The sequence below is a fragment of the Manis javanica genome, chromosome 3 (assembly GCF_040802235.1).
Source record: "Manis javanica isolate MJ-LG chromosome 3, MJ_LKY, whole genome shotgun sequence".
NCBI classification, from domain to species: domain Eukaryota; kingdom Metazoa; phylum Chordata; class Mammalia; order Pholidota; family Manidae; genus Manis; species Manis javanica.
In genome coordinates this window covers 66,288,464-66,311,317 of record NC_133158.1, presented here as the reverse complement: position 1 = coordinate 66,311,317, position 22,854 = coordinate 66,288,464, and the positions used below count along the sequence as shown (strand labels likewise).

The following is a 22,854-nucleotide window of genomic DNA, read 5'->3' as shown; positions in this document are numbered from 1 at the left end:
TGGCACAGAAGGATGACAAGAGGCAAACAGATGGGGCAGGAGTGGCCACTGCGTCAGGTAGAGGGCATGACCAAGCAGAGCAGCACCAGTCCCTGCAAGGTGAGCTTAGGGCCAGCTCAGCACAGCTACCTGGCGAGGAGGGCATGGTGCTGCGCAGCGAGTACATGGCAGGCTGGGGGCTGAGACCAGTCGGGCACCTCAGGACTGAGTCTGGTTACCCAGCTGCGTCCAAGGGATGAAGCCATCTAAAATTTCATCTGCTTTTACAATTGTGTATGTATGTTTAATTAGACAGAATGAACTAAGAAGCCTTTCACTAGAGGCGTAACGTACTCACAGTAGTTTCCAGAGAAATGGTGTCACTCTTCAGGTAAGTCACTCCAAGGCTGGGGCCTAGTGCAGATGTTCATTGGGACAGGGAACAGAGAGCGGCTGCATCTAGATCAGACAGGAAGCAAACAAAAATAAGGCTGTTAAGTGAACAGGTGATGGTGATTGTTCATTTCGATAGAGACAGAACGGTGGGATGCCGTTGACAGTCTGCTCTTACACCTTAGCCACAGAGAACGTCAAGTCAGGAAAGGCAGTAAAGAGCATGTGGTCCAGGCTCCAGTTGGGGGTATCTACCTCACTGCCCGCAGGTCTGAGACCATTGGCAGCACTCTGTCAGTGCCAATGGAATTGATTTTGTGGTTCTGAGATGGAGCTGAGGTGGAGGGTGAGGCTGGGGAAGCAGGGGCAGTATCCTTCAGCCTTGCCACCGCCCACTCATCTTCCAGTGCTCTTGATTCCATTGCTGGGTCTCCCTTTTTAGTGCTCAGTTTCTACCTAGTCTAGAACCCCCCAAAGACTCAGCATGTTTCTGAGCTCTTGCCTTCTCTCTGTCCATTACTACAAAGTCTAACCCTGTGGAGTCCAGCCTTAGGGGCTACAGAATTGAGACTGTCTGTCTCAGAGCCTCATACCTACAGGTCTTTCCCAGGTCTTGCCCCTCTGGCCACACTGGGCCCCAAAGATGATATTATTCCTGAAACTCCCCTCTTCCCATGGGAGTACTGCATTATCCTGACTTCTCTCCTACCTCTCAGTTTTGTCTTCTGCCTCCTTCATGGGCTTGCCATCTTTCTCATGTTCCCTAAATACAAGTATCCTCACGATTCCATCCATGGGCTTTGCCTACACCTGCCCTCCTTGAACTCAGCCCTCACTTCTCCACAGAGAAGACCCACATTCCATCCTTAGTTACGTACAGAGCTTCAGACCCATAGTCTAAATAATTGCTGGTTATTGCTTCATTAATTCATTTGCTCATTCATTCGTTCATTTACTGTTTACATGGCATCTACTAGGTACCAGGAAAAGATGAATAAGATGAGGCCTCTGACTTTGCGATGCTCACATCTCCATAAACTACTGCACAGGCACTTCTAATTCAGAAAGTTGAAAACAATTCATGGCCTTTCCCTCACAATCCTTCTCCAGACTCCCCATTTCCTGCCATTGGTAACCATTTCTACCCAGTTTCTTGGGCCTACAAATGAGCAGTCATCTTTAATTCTTCCTTTCTTTTGGCTCCCTGTATCTGACCAGCTGCCAAGGCCTGTGGGTTTCACTCAGGCTGTTTCCTGAACCAGTACCCACTTTCCAGCCCACCACCTATTTATCCCTTAATCACCTGTTGCCAAGACTTCTGTGAGAGCTTCCCAAGTGAAATTCCCAGATGCGTGACCTGTAGGCCATCTTTCACACCAACAGTACATTCGTTTTTCTGAAGCACCATTCTAAACACATTACTCCCTTGCTCTTTGCTCACCGGACTGAATCCAAACTTCTGAGTCTGGCATCAGAGGACCCTACCACATTGCTCCGATCTGATTTCTGCCACCTATCTCTGTAGTCCCTTCTACCTTGCAGCCAAGGCCCACTCTTTCCCACCACTGCATGGTGTTGTCTCCATTTTCCCAACTTTAAGGGCCAGCCAAATGCCACCTCATTTAAGCAGCATTTCACAAAGGGAAGTGCCCTCCTTGAACTCCAAGGCACTGTTTGCACTGCTCCCTCTGCTCGCTCTACAGAGTCTAATAATTACTGAGTAACTTGTCTCTCCTCTCTAGAAGTTTCTTGCAAGCAGTGACCATTTTTACTTTGTGGACACACAGGTTTGTGCTCAGCTGATGGCTGCTAAGCAGAATTAAAAAGATTCTTGCTCAGAGTCATGGAAACTAAGACTGGATTGGAGAGGTCTTGAAGCTCATCGACTGCAACCCCCTCATTTCTCAAATGAGGAAATTAAGGGTACTGATTTGCACAAGGACACATCCTGTTAGTGGCTGAACGATGATAACTGATATTAAAAGGCCACATATCTCTAAATATCTGTCGGTGCTTGCTCAGGACCTGTGTGAGGGAGAGTGAGGAGTTAGGTGCCCAGCTGGCAAGGAGAAGCTGGGCTCCGAAAAATAAAGAACTCTGTTTCACATATTCACTTTGATAAACTGAACCTTTTATAGTTAATGATGCCGACCAAGGAGGTTGGATTAGAAGTACAAGGAAGTAAACCTTTCCACATGGTCAGTAGAACAACTATGACAATATTGCAAATACCACTGGGGTGAAAAACTCCTGTGAAAATGGGAGTGAAGAAATTTCTCATGCTTTGGAAAAGCAACTGGTTTGGTGGCATTCTCGGGGAGTACGTGCTGCAGTAATTCTGTTGGTAAATTCATTACTTTACAGAAACACAGGCCATTGGTGATTCTGCTCTTGTGCCTCACCAACACTTCTTCTACCTGGCTTTGCCCAGTATTTATCCTACAAATTAAAATTTTTACTTATTTTTCTTTCATCATATCACTAATTTACTTGTACAAATGCATAGATGACTGCTCCCAAGTCTGTCCTAATTTTCTTCCCTTGTTCTCCTCTTGTCGCGAAACAAACATTAATTGTTTAATGTCCTCTCTATCCTCAGCCTTAATCAGGATCATTTTTTCTCACCCACAGATGAAAAGCCCAACAAAACACGTAGTGGGGATAACTGTGTTTACCCAGGTGAGAAAACCAGACTCTTCCAGGGGATCTCAGTAGTTTCCCTTTGCCAGAAAAGCCCAGCTCTTAAATGTTAGTCTGCAATGCTGCAAGACTTCACCTGCCTCTCCTAGGGAGCCCTTTACTCATTGTTACTCACCAGAGAAAAAGTTGCTACTGTTAATCATGTTCTTTTTGGCCAGTAAGGTGGAGCCATCCTATGCATTGGGACACCTATTAAACAGCAACACCCAGTAGCCACCAAAACAGCAGATTGGGCATGAGAGCTCTTCATGGTTCTTTCTAAACCATCATGAGGTTGCACAGCCTATCAGCACATCTGGATGGAGCTACTTCTCCTTTGCCCCCCTGGCAACTATACTAAAATGATAAAGGAAATCCCTGACCCGTATGTCTAGTACATTGCAGTGAAAACTCACTTGGAAGCACACAAATCCATTGTGTAATTAGATAAGTGTATATTTTAAATATGCCTAACATTTTATTTAATTGTATATTTTATAATTAAGTGGAGACATGATTTTTCTGTCCTTTAATCAAACCCCTCTTTCTCAGCATCACACCCTATTTGCTATGATCTTCTCATTTTTTGACAAATCATTACCCATCCCCTTATTTTCCCTTTTGCCTTAGCACATGCCTGAGGGTCTATTAATCAGAACTACTACATGGTGTGTCATGTTTTATTGCTTGAAGGGTGGCTATACTCTAAAAAAGACTCAGTGAAAATGACTTCATGAGGTTTCTTATTTATTCTTTTTCAGTGACTTTCATATCCAATGTGCTCAGTTTTTAAGTCAAAAGAGAATTTTGAGAAGCTGCTGAGGTCCCCCATTTTCCCCAGGATCTGGAAATCCAGCTGTCCTTTCTGTCTTTTACATCATCACTGTAATAAAGAATTTGCTCTGGGTAGTTGGCAAAACTCTTGATGGTGTCAGAGGCAGAGGCAACAGTGGGCCACCTCCATTCCAGCCCATTTTCCTGCTGATATCTCTGCAGATACGTCTTGGAAGCCTTGGAGAGCAGAGCTGTTATGTAACGCACTGCCACACCCCACTGAAGGAACTTTCTGCGGAGCTCTCATTTCAGTATGGCCCCTCTCGTTCTTTGGAAAATGACACCAAATCATTGTAAAATGACAGATGGGGCCTTCATGACTAGAGCTTATGAAAACGACTATAGGAACAGTAACAGCTACCTTCACTGGACAGCTGAATTGCATTACAGATTGCATTTATATGTGAATATATTCTTATCTAATCCTCACAGCAACGCTGTGTTGGAGGTGTTACATACCCATTTTACATATGAGGAAAAGTGAGACTCACAGAACTTGCATGACTACTCCAAGAATAGAAAGCTGTGGATAGCTATTCCAGAATTCAAACCCAGCTCTCTAACTCTAAATTTGTGTCTTTTTTTTTTTTCAGTATACAACTGCTCCAACACTGCACGGACAGATTTCTAGTTCTCAGCCCAAGATCTCAGCACAAGAAATATGCTATTTCCATGATGGTTCAGGGCCACTGAGAGATCTGGTAGGACAGATCACAGGTGAAGGAACTTTTTCTGAAACTATTAATAAATATAATGCCTTCCCCTATTTGAAGATGAGAATGCCTTATGTTGGTCTTCTCAAAACTAATGAACAAATGAATCACCCAGGATTTCTGACTCAGCATGTATGGGATTGAGTCTGTGATTCTGCATTTCTAATAAGCTCCCAGGTGATGCTGGTGCCACTGGTCTAGGCGTCCCAAGTCCAGGTCTGACTTGCTCCTTCCTACTGAGGGTTGTTTTTGATGGAGCAGTTCAAACTAAATAACATGGCTAAGAGCTCACACAGCACGAATGGCTTCTGATTCTGGGCCAGTTTGTTAGGTCATCAGGCATTAGACAGAATTCAAGGAGTTTCTGGCATAGAGCACATTATGAAAAAAAAATCATTTCTAGATCCTCCAGGGCTTTCCTCCCCCTCACTGGAAATTAAAATGATAATGTCTCTAACATGTAGAGTTCCTATTTTTTACATTATTGTTATTTTTAACAATAATTATCTGGTAATAATTCCAATAACACCTTTCCTTTGAGAAATTCAATGAGCTTTACTAACCTTAATTGTCTAACAGCAATTCCCAGGTGTAGATGAAGCTGTCTCAAAGATCACAGTAAATTTCAAATTGCTCCACTTCCCTCCTTTGCCCCACATGTGGTGAGGAATTTGTGGTGAGGGGTTACTGATTGGTGAAGACCCACTATCTCATAATTTGAGGCATGGGAAATTTTGCAAAGCAAGAGTAAATCCAAGAAATAATCAGCAGAGAGGTAGTTGTTGGGGCCCAGAAGAGGAAAAAGGAGGGAGAGTAAAAGGATTAAGAGTAAGAAAAGGGAAAGCAAAACCAGAGAACTAGCTGGGTGACATTGGATGAGTCATCGAACTCTAGGGGGCTCCGCTTTTCCATTTGTAAGAAAAGGAGGTGGACTTTAGGACTTTTAAGGTGCCTTAAAATACTCTAATAGTCCCCTGAGAAGAAGGATGTGGGAATTAAGTAGCTCATCAACCTGTTAAACCATTAAACCTGTCACAGAAATCTATTTGACTTTTAACTTTTTAACTAATTACCTGAAATGAATTCTCAAGTCTACATCACTAATCCCACGTCTCTGAAAACTAGTGAGAAAACCATTTAATGGGTAAGTACCAAAGGCACCATGGCCAAACTAATCAGGAACCTCATCTTCAGCTTTCTGATGCTACAAGAAATGTTCTACTTTTACATTTTTTGGCTCCTTAATTAACCACTAGTTAATACCCGTGTCCAGAAGAAATACCTCTGATGGCTTAAAGACCCCTGGGATGGCTCTGCCAATAGAAGGCCCCACTATTTGTCACATTAAATCTATGTTAATTTTCTCCATAGAGACCTCTTGATTCCTCTATGACAATTCACAAACTCCAGTAATAAGAGTTGCACATCCCAGGAGCCTTAGCGCTATCAGGTACAGTTGAATCTTGTTTTTAAAATAAGAGATTTTTTGGAGAGATATATATCTCAGTATATAGATACACATGCATATACACATGCATATACACACACATAGATATATATATATACACACATACATATGATATGATATATAAATATATATATATAAATATATATATATATATACACACACACATATGACAATGATTTTTCTGGCTTTGGTAACTGGTAATGCAAATACCTTCCCTAAGTCATTGTACACTGAAATCTTCCTGTCCAGAAAGCCTGCCACAAGTCCTGGTTATGAGGCATTTTAAACTCTGCAATGAGGATTCCAACATGTCACAATTTATGGTCCACCATTTATTTGGTATTGTATCAGCTATCTATACCTTTCTCTTTGCACTGAGTATGTTTTCAGGAATAATCATTGCAGTTTGTGGCTAAATGGAAAAACAGGTACCAAGAAACATCAAAATAGCATTACCTGAGGGAACACACTTGACACTCTTTCCAAAGAGAATGTGTCACCTCCCTTGCCCCACTCCCACCACCTCCATAGTCATTTGGCTACTGGTAACTTAATGCTTACTGGTGGCCAGGTATTGTGCTTGGCACATATCATACATTACTTAACTTTATTTATTATAGTCACTCTTTGGGGTGGAAATTATATTTTGATTTTGTAGATGAGGAAACTGATGTTGAGGGAAGGTAGTTATATGCCATAGATCATGAAGCCAGAGGGTAGCAAAGCAGGGCTTCAAGGTGAGTTGTAACCACAATGCTCTGTGTTAATCTACACCTGTCTTGTGGTCACTAAACTACTGCTGCCTCATTCCAGTCATGTTCATTTGAGTACAGCTTATACTGTACACTAGATTCTCCATCATTGTCTTCTAATGCCTCCTTGAACCTGTTTTTAACCTTCTCCAAAACTCCTATATTTGCTATTTTCCCTCTCTATGTTGATCAATGCTTCAATCTAAAAACTGACTACCATATTTTTTCAACAGATCTTTACCACTGTCTTCAGCTACTTCCCAGGCCTCATCCTCTTTCCAATTTACTCTTCTGAGGACTCACATTTGATTTCATCTGTTACAACCCGAACTTGAAAACCCTTTTTCCTTAATGCCTAAGGAATCTGCTCTTTTCATCTAGCCCATTAGTAGGTCCCTGTGGCTTCACTGGATATCTGTGTTCAGTATGACCTAATGTCATGACCAACTAGTTCAACACTATTCTCATAACCCCCCAGAATTCTCTCGCCCTGATTGTGTATACACAGGTCCTCTTATATTCTTCAACCATGAATCTGTACCATCACTTCCATTCCTTCCTTCTCCCATCTCCTTTTCCAGTATCTCTCAGATTTTATCAATGTTTCCTTAAGATAGATCTATACCTCTTTCACATTCTCTTCTTATTTTGGAGGTCATCTGCTCTACTTCTGATCTTTATCCTTCCCTTTGGTTTCATCAGTGGTATGTCCCTGTAGCTGATGACGTAGCCACCATTAGAGTACTAGATTACTTCCCACAACATAGTGTTCTGCTCTGCCTTCAATGCCTGTCCTTCAAAATCTTTCCCAGTGGTATATCTCAAGTGAGTTTTATAGAACATGTCTCAAAATAAATTCCTTAGTCAAAGAAATACAGGAAACACTGTATGCTCTATGTTCCTCTTGCACATTTATAATGCACAAAAGGATATTAAAGGTGCTGAAGACCCCACCATTGTCCAAACTTATTAAATTACACACCCACCCTGCCTTTTTAATCGAACACTTATAACTTCAGAATATACTTAGAGAAAAGATGATTTATGGATTTCCCCATTGGTTCTAAACTCTTTAGCATGGGTATGTAAGTTCATTGAATCTATATCAAATAAGCTCTCTCAGATTTCCTTTCCACCAATACTCCATTTGGTTTAAATCAGTTCACTTATGGTGTCAGAAAGACTGAGCACATGTAACTGAGTCTCTAAAATTGCCATTTTGGCTGTGTGGAATGCCTTTATCACCTTTTTCTCATCTAGTCCTTTTCCCTTCTTCAAGCCCCATATTAAACCACGTGTTCCTTATGAAACTTTTCCTTGTGACAAATGCTTTGGCCTCTGCTGACCTTTGCCACTCACTTAGCACTTAGGTAAATGGATATATTTTAATGCCTGTTTCCTACATCATTGGTGAGAGTAAGTTCTCTAAGGCATTGACTCTGTTTTATACAAGACAGAAATTCTAGCACCTAGTGTAGCCCTTTGTGCATAGCATGGGGTTAGAACCATGTTAATGGATGATATCAGGGCATGGTAGATCAAACATTGATTTCTGTAGCCAATGGGACCATACAGTATGCTTAAGACTGAGGTGGGATGTACCACCACTTCGTTGGGAAGAAATACCACCACAATCACCATCATTACCTCTGCAAACGATAACATGTGTTTTGAGACAAGGAAGGCTAGATCTAGAAAAGCAAATTTGGCTTTGTTCTTGGGTGAAAATGAGAATTTCTGATAGTTGACAGCAAATGGGGAGAAGAGTAAAAATAATCTAGGAACATCAAAGTACTCATGAAGGGAACCACTGGAATGAATGCCTCTCTCCCAATGATGAGATTACCACTCATAGTCATTAAATCATGGTGATGTGATGAAAAAGAAAATGTTGTTTTCCTACACAAGGAAGTCAGAGGCAGTCTTGTGAGAAGGTCCACTGCTTATCCCCATGCCTGGTATATGGAGTCTGCAGCAACCACTTGCAGAATATCAAAGACTGCCTGTCCTCCTACCTTGAGGCATAAACCCACATCTGTCTCTTCGGATCAGTATGGAGATACATTACACTGGACGTCAAGGCAGCTTGGCAGCCACCAGACAACGTGTAATCTCCAAACAATGAACTGCATCTTTTTCATAAAGCTCTTTTACTGCTACATGACGTAAGAACACAGAGCAGGTGTAAGTCTCAGTCGGGTGTGCAATAACCAGATACTAAAGGGCTTTGTGTTTTTCAGATGTCATCTGAAGTTGAGGCTTAATGGGTTCCCCAATAGTGAGTTTGTAGTGAGGCTAGGACTAGAAATTTGGTTCTTGATGCCTAGTTAGGGAGTTTTATTATGTGAGAGAAGAGGGTATAGCTTTCTTCTTTAAAACTGTGGCAACAAATGATTTTCATGTTTTAGCAGAAGAGAAAAGGCATTTCATTAAAGTATAGTCTGTGAAATATTCTGCTACCTTTTTGGATAAAAAGTGTTATACAAACAAAAGATTTAATTAAAAACTATTTATAAATGAGAATGTTTACTTTAAAATAAGTATAGACTATATTATGTAATGTGTGAAAATAGGATAATGGTAAAAATTCTATAACAGAAAATTCTGTGTTGGTCCTTAGTCAATATTCATAACAGCACATTAGTGTACTAGTAGTAATCAATAAGTAAGTGTTTTTAAAACTGAAATTTTAATTGTGGGAGATTATTGGGTGGATGAAGCTAAATGGCTTAGATAATTTTTTGTCGTGCCCTTGTTTAGAGTTGTGTTTCTGGACAAGTTACACATTTGGAAATGAAAATGAAGGGCGGCCTGCCTTTTGGATGTGTTAACAGGCCACTGAGGCCGCTTTTCTGAGAGCCACGGGCAGTTTCTGCAGGCAAGTGTCTTACTTTCTTTTTTAGTAGTAAAAATAGGTAGTTTACTTTTATGTTCTGGGTGAAGTCTGAGCCCTCGGCTCCCCTCGCCTGGATGACCCCCAGGGTGGAGGCATGGGGACAGTGATGGCAGTGCTTTACATTGATTTAGGCACATTAAAGGTTACATGGTGCAGTCTCTAAAAACAAGTTCTCCCCTTCATGAGTTACAGAGATAAAATTGAGATGGGGAGGGAGGTTTAAGTTGCCCAGCTATTGAACAGCAGAGCTTAATCTAAAAGGAAGGTTTTCAGCAGAAAACCCTTTTTTTCTAAAAATGACATGGCTGCCAACAAGCTTTTTAGCAATTCCAAGAAGCAGAGCACTAGATGGAGAATCAGAGACCTGCCTTGTCTTGCTGCTGCTTCTGATAAGGACTAGCCATGTGACCATGGTCAAGTCACTGCCTTTTCTGAACCTTGTAAGATCAGGGGCAGGGAATCAATGAATGGCAGAATTACCTTCCAGCTGTAAAACCTCTCACCTATAAAGTGGTATTGATTAATCATGTATGCTTTGCCTAGCTCATAAAGTTGTGAGGCTAAAAAATAAGCTGATGCACATGGAAATGCTTTGCATTTCCCGAAGTACTGAATCAATGTACTCTCAAAGAATGAGTGCTGGATGACTTAGGAACTGGGTCTCTGTGGGTGTAGGTACTGACAGCGAGTCCACTTCCATTCAGGTTTGGCGAGAAGCCGTACTAAATCAGCCAAATCCCACTCGCTCCTTCCCTTTTCCAGAGTACTGCAGAGCAGCACTTGAGCCAACTTACAGGAGTGGGCGAGCCAAACACTCAAGTTCCAAGCTTTCTGATAGAAGCTACAGAGACTCGGATCCAGTGCAGGTGACAATCACTGCTCCTCCAGGTGTGCCTGAAATATTAGGAAGGCCCCAGGGAGGGATGTACAGGGAGCTGGGGAGGGAGGTCAGGCATTACTGTCCCCAGGCTGTTTTCTCTTGTATAGAGCTCTAGACCACATTTTACCTGGCAGCCCTGGGAGACAGAAAGGACCCTGAATGAACAGGAGCCCCCTCTCCTGATAACCCAAGTGCTCTGACTGAGAGGCAGAGGGTATCAGCAGACTGGCTATGCCGAGTCGGCATTGATCTCTCCAGCCTTTGTCTGCGTCTGGTTTCTGTCTCGTTTGGAGGTGGTTACTGTTACTACAAGCAGCATGAATCATGTCTCTGTTAAAAAACAGAGCTTCAATTGTCTTACATAACCCCTGGTAACTGAACATCTAATAATAGCAAGCCATTTACAGGTAGGGAGTCTGTCTTCTTCCCAGACACACACACACACACACACACACACAAACACACTCACACACACCCAATACCTCACAGTCAAATGAGACAGACAGGGAGGGCACAGAGTGAGAAAGGGGACAGTACAATTGATTTTCTTAAAAAATTTTAAAATACATTGAATAATCATGCATCTCAGGCCTAATGACCAAAATATTTAACTAAGCTAGTTTAATAAACTGTAGGAAATAAGCATTCTTCTTCTTCAAAATATTTGAAAAAAGGAACCCCCCAATGCACCAGACAGACACCTTCTCTAACAAACCCAATCCCCAAACACAGTGGGTAGGGGTGGAGGGGGCAGGTAACAGGGTCGGAGTTTGCTGGATTGCCTACTAACTTGCACCAGCTAGGTTCAGTTTTCAAAAGATGTTTTCTCCTTTCTTTTTCGTTTGACCAGAGAGAGATATCCCAGAGATTCTTGCTTCAGTCATTGTAAACAATTCCAGAGAGTGAAAAGCATCTGCAAAATGGCTGCAGTGTCCCACTCCGCAGGCTACAGAGTGTTGGGTGCTGCTATCCAAGCCACTCACTCTGGGGGAGGGAACTCTGCATGGGAAGGCTTGTATTTTTCGCACAAGCAAATCTTTGCCTTGTAAGACATGATGAGGTCTTTTCATACATGATCCCCACTTGGCCACCTGTTAAGGTGATTACCAAAAAGCAAAATAATAGGATGGGTGACTCAAAAAATTATGGGGGTTAAGTTTTCCTTTAAACTACTCCTTTGGTTGAGGGGAAAAAGGCTCTAAATAGCAAGCTTAAAAGCACATGAGGAAAAAATATGAATTTGTAACATACATGTCTCCATTTCCTCACTGCCTCATCACAGCCACTCTAAGAAAAATCACTACAGGGTATATTTTTGAGTGGGCATTCCCAGAAGCCTAGTAGCTCCAGAAGTCATGTAAATTGAACTGGGGGAGGACTTAGTGGAAAATTACAGATGGGAGGCTATATCCTGCCACGCATTTGGGCTGGGACCACAGAAGGAAAACTTTCTTCTCTGTTTTGATTGTTCAGTAATACGAAGCAGTGGACTAGGCAAGTTCAAACCAAAGAGTGGCCTAGGACACAGCCCCTTTGAAGACTAGCACCTGGGCTATTCTGCATGCTCTTGGGTTGTTTCGGAACAGAAAAAGGCACATACATATATAGTTCTACACCGAGATGGTGTGTGTTCCCTCAAAATAGGATTTACTCTGCCTATATCCTTTTGAAATACTCTCCAAATCCATCAGGAAATACTTTTGAATAGAAGAAGGAGGAAGAGAAAGAAGAGGAATCAAATAATAAAAAAGAAGAGGAAGGGAAATTACTACTGTCCTACCATCCCCACCTGCAGACCTGGCTGGAGGGGATAATGAAACCTCCACTACTGTTCTCTCATGGTCCTTGCTACATGCCATATGGATGTGGATTCTGAAGGAAATGAATTCTAGATTTTTCTCACAAATATCTGAATATAGGGATCCTGACCAGTAGATCACCCCACATAACAACAGGACCACAGTGGTGGATCGTGGCTGATGGGACTAGGCTCTTCTGCTTATTTCATTCATTTTATGAATTGAATTTTTTTCTTAGAGTTGGTGGACTAAATGTTTTAACAAAAACAGCCATAAAACACTACAGTTTTCTTCAGAAAATGCTTTCCCCTCTAACTATTTTGAATATATTTCTGAATGGCTTGCTTCTGAAAGAGTAGGAGGTTTGCCTCTTCTACTTCTCTTGGCCTCCAAAGACCTTTTGAGGAAGAAGCAGCTCCAAGCTCTTCTCTGTGTCTGTCAGGTAATTACACTCACCTGAAACTTCACTATGTCAGCCAGTTCCTTCCCAGTGTGTGTTTGGCACCTGAGTAAAGACTTGGTGGACCAGACACATTTAAAATGTAAAAGTGGGTTATTATATTATTTTGCATTGCAAAAATCAGAGTATTTCTGGATAGCTGCTGACAAGTGGATCATAATAACCACATGTGGCACAACAAACCACAGGACATTGTATCAGAAGCTTGGAGTTAACATTTGCAAATGACCCAGAGATTTTTTTTTGTGAAAAAGAGGAATGATGGATGTTTTTTCTCTCTTTCAACAAGCATCTATTGAATGCCTATTGTTGGTGGTAGAGTCTGACTATGAGAGCTGGACTATGCCAGACTCTCACCATGTATTTTCCTCTAACATTGAACAAAATATCAGTTAAACACCAAGGACAGCTTTTTTTTTTTGATACCAATGACAGCTTTTTTTTTTGAACCTGATAGATAATCATTATGTAGGAACTGGTCATGCTGATGATATAGTGACTGGTAGTATTGATGACAGTAGGAAAGACATCCTTACAAAGACACAGCAGTTCAGTGGCATTTCAGGGACAATTTAGAGGGGGGGAGGTAAATGAACAGATCTTGTCTGACCTATTTATGTGTTCCAATAAATGTTCAAAACTCTAGAAACCTTGAAAAATCTAATATGATGATGCCATTTTAATAGGAATGATAGGATACTTATTAGAGGCATATATGTTTAAGTGAGCATCTCTGTATTTGTAGATACTCAGAATATTTCTGAGAACCATCTTCATTCTTAGAATAATTTATAAGAATCTGATAATTTATTATTATAAAATAAATTCCAAAGCAATTAATTGAGAAGCTTGCTGACAATCAAGATACACAAATCAACGTTGGTGGTTCAAGGCAAAGTTGGAGTTCTCTAAAATGATTACAGAGAAACTAAAGAAATGACAGAGTGGTCTGGCTGAAAGGCATATGACTATAAATTGGATCTGGGTCCCCAGCCGCGGTGGTCCACTGTTGCATGATCTTACAAGTCATCAACCTTCTAGTCTCATTTTTCTTATGTGTAAAGTGGGAGTGTTGGATTAGATAGGATTTTAAGATTCTTTCCAGCTATAACATTTGCTGACTTTAAAGTAAGAAGACAGAGTAATTCCCTCTTCCTCTTTTTGGCAAACATGTTGCTTTCTTCTGATTTGTATCTATGTGGTTTACATTGGGTATTAGATTTCTCGGTTCTAGAAGTCACATGGTAAATACTCAAGTCATTTTTCCTTGTATACATGGGGAAATGATAGAGGAATAATTCTCCCTTTCTTCCTATATCAGTGTCTCTTCTCAAATCAGACTTACATGCCTAAGATAAAAACATGATCATTTTGGCACTGATGAAGATTCTCATTCTTATCTCAGGCCCTCCCTCATGCAAGCTTATCTGATTGGGTTATTTCTATATTCACATACTCGCTATTTTTTCTCTTTCAACTTGTTTATGAAATCCCTGGTAAGCATAAAGCTGCAAAAACAAAAACAAACAAATAAAATAGCTCTGTTTGAATAATTTACTTCAGTGAAGGCAGTATAAGAAAACATTCTAACACGGCAAAAAAAAGAAAGAGCTTTTAAAAATACTCCTCTTAAAAAGACAAAATATTACATCAATGATAGGTTCATATGTCATTCCTGGTTTTCATTTACAAAGAGAATGCTACATATTGGCTTTCTAGTCTGGTGTACAGACGTGGCTCTTCCTCCCAATATTTCTCAGGCCACTGCACGCACAAAGCCAAGAGGTCCCAGAGTTTGCCGAGCTAGCTTTGCACAGACAAAGAGCCACACAGAAAGCCCAATGCCTGCAGCTTCTATCATATCCTGACTAGGCACTCCAGTAACTCATGACTCTCTCTTTTCCATCCCTCTCCTGCTTCTCTGCTGGTTTAATTCCCTTCACCTAGAATGCCCTCCATTTGCTTGCCTTTACTGTTCTAAATTCTCCCTCTTTTATAAGACCTACTTAACTTAAGCTCCATTTCCAAGAAGCAACTTAGATTGACCAAACTTGGGATCCAGTGATAATTTTCATGGCTAGCCAGTGATAATTAGCCCTTGTGATAACTGGAGTCAGTGAGAAGACATACCTAGGAAGTGTTCAGAGAACACCGGAGAAAAGGACTGTTAAGAGTTGCAATGTCCTCATAAAAGGAAAAGCAAATACTAGCTTTAAGAACAGGCCCAATATAGAAGCTGTGGTACATAAGAGAAAACTAGTAGCCTTTTATAGAAGGGATTGTTTTAGAATGACCTAATGATTGTTTTTTTAATAAGGGAAAAGAGATATTCCTTTTTAAAAGGAGTTAAGACATTGGATGTAGCAACACACAGTATCATAAAGTTTGACTATATTAACTATGAAGCTGATACGTCACGATTTGAATAGAGTAATAGAGTATGCGGCACAGCTAAAATAAGTACAGAGTATGTGTATAGAATATGAACTTCATTTGCCCCCACCTCAGTCTGATGACCACACTGTGCATTCTGATAAACTCTGACAGTACCTAGCTGAGCTTAAGTGATGGGCCATGATATAGCCTGATATTAAAAGAGTGAAGCTCAGAAATGCTGGATGCTGTTATATATGTATATGATTTTATTTATGTGTATATTTTTATATCTATATATACAAACATATATATTTGTGTGATGTTTGGCAACCTCACTCATGGTATTCCTGTGAAGAAGGCATGTGGTAAACATAATTAGCCCATTAAACAGATGGTAGGGCTCTGGCATATCTCACCATATTCTAAAATGGTGGAGCTGTGAGCAGAGACTGAAGAGAGAGTGCAGTTTGCTGTACAGTTAACTGCAAATCTCTGTGAATTGCTACTTTCCTAGAGACAATCTGGGTAGGCTGCATTTGGCTGAGAACTGGGGATGGTTTGGGAAGCTTTAAAAATATACAAGGGGACAACTTTCCACATTCATTCAGATACGGTATCTTCATTTTTACTTACTAGAGACATTTTTTGAAAAACAGCCTTTTATCTTAACTGTATTCCAAGCAAACTCCCAAAATGCTGAGCATATTAAAAAAAAAAGCTGCATGCCAAGTTGAAACACTGGGCAAATTTTTTTTTTTAAACGGTCTTAACAAAAGTGCACTATTGGAAAGGATAAAGTTGAAAACAGGTTTGGTACCATAAATATGAGCACATAGCCATCAGTGTGACACAGAATTGTGCAGAGGCACATGTGATAAACTTTTACCCTGCTGAATTATGTGGCGATGGCCTTTCCACTCCTTGGTACAGCTTGCTTCAGAGAGAGCCCGTAATGCAATACTCTAGCCCGATTCTTTAGCAATCGAAATCGGGGCTAGCAGAAGTGAAAGGGTTACTAAAAGTTAAGACTTAAGTTTACAAATATATTTGAACTGGCTTCAAGAAGACATGAAACATCAATACATCTGGAGAATAGAACTTGCAATTGACTGTTCTTTACCATCTGGTCTCAAGAACATTTTCTGCTTGGAAGTTGCATAAGCAATGCAAAAACACACAAACAACTTCCTGTACTATGTTTTTGGTCACTTATAATGATGCATTACAAAGTAAACCAGTTAAATATGAGCAACTGTGCCTTATGAGATGATAACATATATTATATAACTAAGATCAATGACAGAGAACATCTTTATTTTAAGAAATCTGGACTTGAAAAAACATTCAAGAATATTTTCCTCCTAAGGTGTTTGAGTAGTTTTGGCTGGATTGGTTTTTCATGTCACTGTAAAACCATCTCTAGTTTTTTCCTAATTAAGAAAAGAACAACAAAAAAAGCTATACTGGGGAAGGAAATGTTCCTTTTAGGTATTTTGTTTAATGACATAAACTTGCCTCTTTAAGCAATAAAATATATTTTACACATTTTTAAAAATAGAAAACTTCTACATATTCCTGTTTTCTTAAATGGAGTGTGTTTATATCACTTATATATTTTCTTATGGTATGGGGTCAACTCTATGAATATCCATCGCTCCTGTTTTTCAGTAGTACACTTTCATTTCTCTTGAGAATCAGCCTCATCCCTCATTGCTCAGTCTAACAGCCACAGGAGAAGCTGCAGGCCATTGTCCACTGCCATAGCTTGCTGGCATCACTGTCTCAGTTTTTAAGAACCATCTCTTTCCCACCCTTTTTTGCTAGGTGTATTTTCTAGTATGCTTTGGATTGGAAAATCAGATAAATGAGTGCTACAGAGACAGTATTGCTTGAAAGCAGGGTTTGGTCGGAAACTGTGGGACACTCATTTGGATGTTCGAAAGTCTTTATTTACTTCTTTGTTCAGGGTTGTAATTCAGAGGTCTGAACTGCCAGAAATCAAACTTTGAGGTATTATTGTGTAACACAGAGTACAACATTTATGCTCTTGTATTGCAAGGTTTCTTATTTTCAAAGGGGTTGCCCAGAAACCCATTCACGGTTACTTTATTTGTAGGTCTCTGATCCATTCTATTTCACTCCCTTGATTTCTGCAGGCAGTGTAACTAACATGAGAACTTTGAGAAGTAAAGAAATAGCAGACTTTTTAGGATAAGGTGATGGGAGTACTGACTTCATCATGGGGAAGGAAGCAAAAGTATATAACCAAGTTAGAATATGTCTCTGTACTTGCAAGTTCCTCCTAGATTCTGAACAGGACTCTGGCCTTACTGGCATAAAGAAGACACAGAACACAGACACAGACACACACACACAGACACACACACACACACACACACACACACACACACACACACACAAACACACACAGTTTTTGGTGAAGCTGTTTATATTAATTTAAGTGTTCAGAAAAGTAACACCTGATCATATTTTCTCCCTTTCCCTAGAAGGAGAAAACAGCATAATTCACAGTCTGTGATCCTTACAATAGGGATTATGTTGAAATTTACCTTTTTTCCTCTCTCTGAAATTAGAATTTTTAAGTAAACTAACAGTATTAAGATTGTAGGGAGGAAGGAGAAGGGAGAATTCATGTTTCACCTGTATGAGGGGAGAAAAATAACGTTTTAAATACTTAAAATATACATATCTGATAAGCTACTGACAACTCTTATTTTGAAGGCAGTGCTCAAGAAACTCTACTTGTTAACACTTTGAGATGTCAGTTCAAACTGCATAAAAATATTCTATGATTCATACTTTCAGCAAGTTCGTATCAGTTGTCTCTTTCCCAGTTCATCTGAACTAGTGAAATTTTACAAGATAAACATCTTTAATTTCCTCGAATCACATTTTTACTCATTTATTTGTTAATTTTTTTAATGAGTTTATCTGGTAAACAATGCTCTGCAAATGCTAGGTCTACTTGTTGTAGATTATTTCTGAATAAAGAGAGTTTTCAAAAAGTGTCGATTGTATAGCAACCAAGGGTCCTGCAGACTGATGTAGAGAATCAGACACAAGCCGGTCCTCTACCAGTTTTCCACAACAGCATCTTAGGACATGGTTCATGATTCTGAAATTCATTCACAACACTGCTGAGCTCTTAGGAATCTCAGAATCTTGCCTGACCTTTTCACTACCATGGAAGAAAATTCTTGACCAAATCAGAACCAGCTGTCATGTCCTTAGCCTTCCTTCCGTCTAGTTATTCACGTTCCTTTTTGACCTCTTTTTGGGTATTTGGACAATCAAGCAACTCTATGGTTTTAGATTTCATAGAAGATTAATGATTGAACCATGTTCTCACATCTCTGTTTGCACTTTTCGCTGTCTGGTCGCATTGATTTGTGTCTTCATAAGTAGACATTTCCTTTGTGGGTCACAAATCAATGTTATAGAACAAACCTGCCAGTACACTCCCACCTCCCCAGTCGCCCTTGCAGTTTGAAAAACAAAGCATAATTTAAAAAATTAATTTCACCAGTTGGTAAAATACTGAATGAAGAGAAAACCCCTGAGTTAAAAAAAAAAAATAACTAAAACAACCTGTGGGGAAAGAGCTCCTCCCAGGCTGGTCTCTGCTTCTTTCTGACCGCCTGAAGCAGAGGACTGCTTAGTGGGAGGGCAGCGCTCGTCTGCCATCCGCCTCTGGTGTGCTCTGTTAACCCAATTAAGGACCTTGCCTTCAGACATCGCAAGGCTGCCCAAAGCGACACACTGTGATGTCACAGTCAGAGATGATTTCATGGCAGGAAAAAAACAAAAAAGGCAGAAAAGGCTGAATGTATTTGGCTTTTATTCAAATCTTCTAAGAGGGGGCAAAAGGGAAGGTAATTTTTTTTTTTTCCTAAAAGAAAATGAGCACAAGCTTTCTCCTGTGAATGTGAAAACTCAGTTCTGAAAATACCCTGGTGCTTTTACCCCAAATGAATACGTATGAATAAAGCAGCACAGAGAAGTACTGTCATCAGTCCCTGTGCTCTTGCCTACACTTAGCTACAGGTAGAAAGCAAGCAGGCATGATTTGATTTACCTAGATTAAAAGAGCAATTTTCTGTCCTCGTTTTTTCCTTTTAAAAATAGCCGATCGATTTTGGCCTAGCTATTGCTGACTGTACCAGGTCCATTTTAATACACCACTGATTAAATGGTGTGCTTATGGCTGAAGGCAGTGTGGCAGGAAGAAGCAGGAGCTGCTGAAGGAATGGGGCTGGGGGACCAGCGGCCGCAACTCCAGAGATCCCCGGGTTTACACTATGTTGGGCACATCACAAAGGCAACAACTACTAGTCCTTCACTACTGGCCTATCAATAGCCCATTTTAGATTTGAACTAGCTGACATGTAATGCTGAGAGTTTGAAGCCCGGAATTCATTTAGTTTTTAAATTCTGACCTTAAAAATTAAAGGGAAAAAACAATGTCCTTTGATTTTTAAAAAATATGGATGGGGGAAATATTGTGTCCTAAGTTGCAATGACATCTGAAATGAACATGGGAATTTGCTTCTCAGGAACTAGCCTAGTTAACTGTCTTTTGAAAAAGTTAAATTTTCATAGTTACAGAGTTAGAGTTATTTACCAAAAGGGGATCATTTGTATACCCTGGTTGGTGACGTTATGTGCAAAAGAAACACAGAAAGTATACACGGCTTTTACATAGGGTGACTGTATGTTGAGATTCACTTGAGCAGCCCTCAGAAGAGAGAGAAGATTTCTACTGGTTTGGGGAAATAACCATCTTGTTTACTATGAAAAAGTAAAACCTTAACCAAAGTCTGTGGCTGGAAAAATATATTAGGGAGGGACTCTCTTGGGCAACTCTTACAGAGACCCAACATCTACAGATATTTCTTCAGAAAAACACCAAGTCCATCTGACAGGTGAGGCTAGAGTTCAGTAATGGATCTGAGGACACAGGAATTAGGTCTGGAGATTAGTGAAATCCATTTTTAAAAGGTGAACCTACTTTTTATTTTATTTTCTGCCTACTGCTTCCTTTCCCTTCTCCCCTGTTTTTCTTGCCCATTATTGTCTATTTAATGTGAATCTGCCTTAATGGGGATGGAACTGTATCCAGAGTACTATTAAGATAAGAAATATTAGGAAGGAAGATTGAAAGTGAGGGGTTTAAGGATTTGGGGAGAGGGAATAGCAAATTATTTAGAGAGAAACAAGGGAAAAACTAAGAAGTTAAAATATCAGAATCAGCATGATGGCTGCAGACTAGCTTCTGAGAGACACAGATGGTCTGCATTCTCCAGAACAAAAACAAACAGGAAGCAACAGGGCCAGAGCCCCCTCTCCCCTCCATTTCTCCCTCCTGTGTAAATTAGAAAAAAACCTCTGAAATATATTCAGATCATAAAGTTTCCTTCAAACACTGGAAAGGGACCAAAGTAAGAGAAATAAGAAAGAACTGGCACTAGCAGGTAAAATGCCAAGGGGACATCACATTTTGGAGGTGGAAGGGAAATCAGGGATTGAACTTGCCTAGTTCGGAGAAAAGTCAGACTCTATAGTTAACCACTGGTAAATTTGTCAGAGGGGTGGCAAATGTGAAGTCTGGAGAAGAGGAAAGCCTCATTTTGGGGAGTCCATTTTCTGGAGTTGGGGTGGGAGAAGGCGATGCAGATGTGGAGGGTGGTTTGGAGGAGGGCAGGGACGGAAAACCAGGGAGTCGTCTGGGGGCACACTGAGTCAGTCAGGGTTTCAGCTTGGGTGATAACAAGCTCTCAGGACATGGCTTTTCTCTTAGAAAATGCTGTCGCTGGAATGGATGGCTACTTACAGGTTAAAACACAGTAAGAGCTCTTCCATTCCCAAATCTTAATGCTAAATTAGTGCCTAGAGCAGCACGTGTGTATAAGCAAAACATCAAAAATCCACAGAATAGGGTTCAGGGGCAGAGGGGAGGTGTGTGAAATGCACTCCTCATCTCCTTGTCCACAGGCCTGAACAGCGCAGAGCTCTTGGAGGGGAAATCGCCGGGGGTAGTGGGGGGGACCCGAGACTTACAAGCCATCCCATAGAGATAAACCGCCCAGGTCCCCTGTGACTGTGGCAGAGTGAGGACAGTTTTCATGTTCCAAAACTAACTGGACATTAAGGAGTGTCTGTAAGAGTAAAAGCGGTGGGAGTGGAGGATGGAAATAAAAAGAAAAAAAAAAGTGTTCTTGTTGAAAGTTTTAAATTACAGGCTCAGTAAAAAACTGGCATTCCACCACATCCGGTCTAGTTACCAAATGGAAAAATAGGGTCATTAACATGTTTATTTGAATTACATTAGTCCTTCTCTTTCATATTTAATTTATTCTGTTAGAAAAAAAAAACAACACAACACTCTGCATGCTGGTGAAAGACAGGAGTGTAATGGATCAGGGAGCCAAATGCCATGATCTGTACCCATTGTCTACCCTGCTAAGGCTTTTCAGAACTTACCAGGTTCATTCAGGGATTCTGCCTATTGGGAGGAAGGGTAGGGTACAGAAAGATGTAAGGTACAGATGCCACTGAGTCATTAAAATAATATTGAAGGGCATTTGAATTAAGGAGTGGGTGTGGGATTTTAATATGGAAAGGAAGTTCAGAAAAAAGTAGAAAAGGTTGGGATAAACGACCTTTTCTCTGGATTGAATGTCCAGACATAGGGTCAGTGCTGAGCATTTCACACATGATGTGGGTGTTGTAGAAAACAGGGAAATCTGTGTTATTGGTGTTCTGGGTGTTAAAAGGCAGAATCTTCAGGATGATCTCAGAGCCTTGCAGTTGTCTGAAACAGTTCAGATCAACTTCCATACAAGCATGGATAATGCCATAAATACATTTAGAGGAAAAGGAAAGAAAGCATATTTTTTAGGATGGTGTCTGGAGATGACCTGTTTACCGTGGTCGTGTTGACATGGAGAGGACATAAGACTTGGTATCATAAGAACTATCCTTGCTCTACAATTTACTGGCTACACTAGGACACATAATGTAACTGAATCAGTTTCCCTCACCCATAAAATGGGAATATGAACAGTCACCATTGAGCCGTGAGGATCAAATGACATAATCCATGCAACAGTGTGCTCTAAGGCACACAGGGAAGACATTCTTACTTCCTGGTGACTGTGGTGCCAAGCAAAGGCCACACAATGTGCCAACTGTCCTTAGAAGCAGGCTTGGGAACCAAGGTGGAGGTGCTCTGATGAAGCAGAGGAGGATGCAGAGCTCCACCCCAGGGCTGACTGGCTGTATCGCTCACTATTTGTAGGGATTTCTCACCTGGATGCTGACTTGGGTTCACTGATTGCCTCCACAGGAGGCTGCCACCTACTCTTGATGAGTCACCTAAAGTTCAGATCTTACCTGTGCTAGTGATGCTAATGTAGAGATAAGCTCTTAGATTTTTCAGCTAACACTGTCAAATGGCAGTGCCAGCCACGCTCCATAATGCAGGCCAGCCCGCCCAGCCTAGCCTTGGTTCTGAACCCACTGGTGCTTCAAGTCCAAGCTCTAGTTTCAATGGAAAAATTGGCTAGGTAAGCATTGCCTTGTACCTCCTCTTTAGGATCTCCAAA

At 40.8% G+C, this 22,854-nt stretch overlaps 1 protein-coding gene across 29 annotated transcripts in view; it reads right to left on the bottom strand.

Moving 5' to 3' along the window:
- The window catches only part of ZBTB20 (zinc finger and BTB domain containing 20), an 832,086-nt gene that overhangs the window by 81,710 nt on the left and 727,522 nt on the right, over nucleotides 1-22,854 (bottom strand). For all 29 annotated transcript variants that reach the window (XM_073231612.1, XM_073231628.1, XM_073231618.1 and 26 more), the window contains one exon: nucleotides 338-438. The gene's annotated coding sequence lies outside the window, so the exon portion shown is untranslated. The remainder of the gene's footprint in view (nucleotides 1-337; nucleotides 439-22,854) is intronic.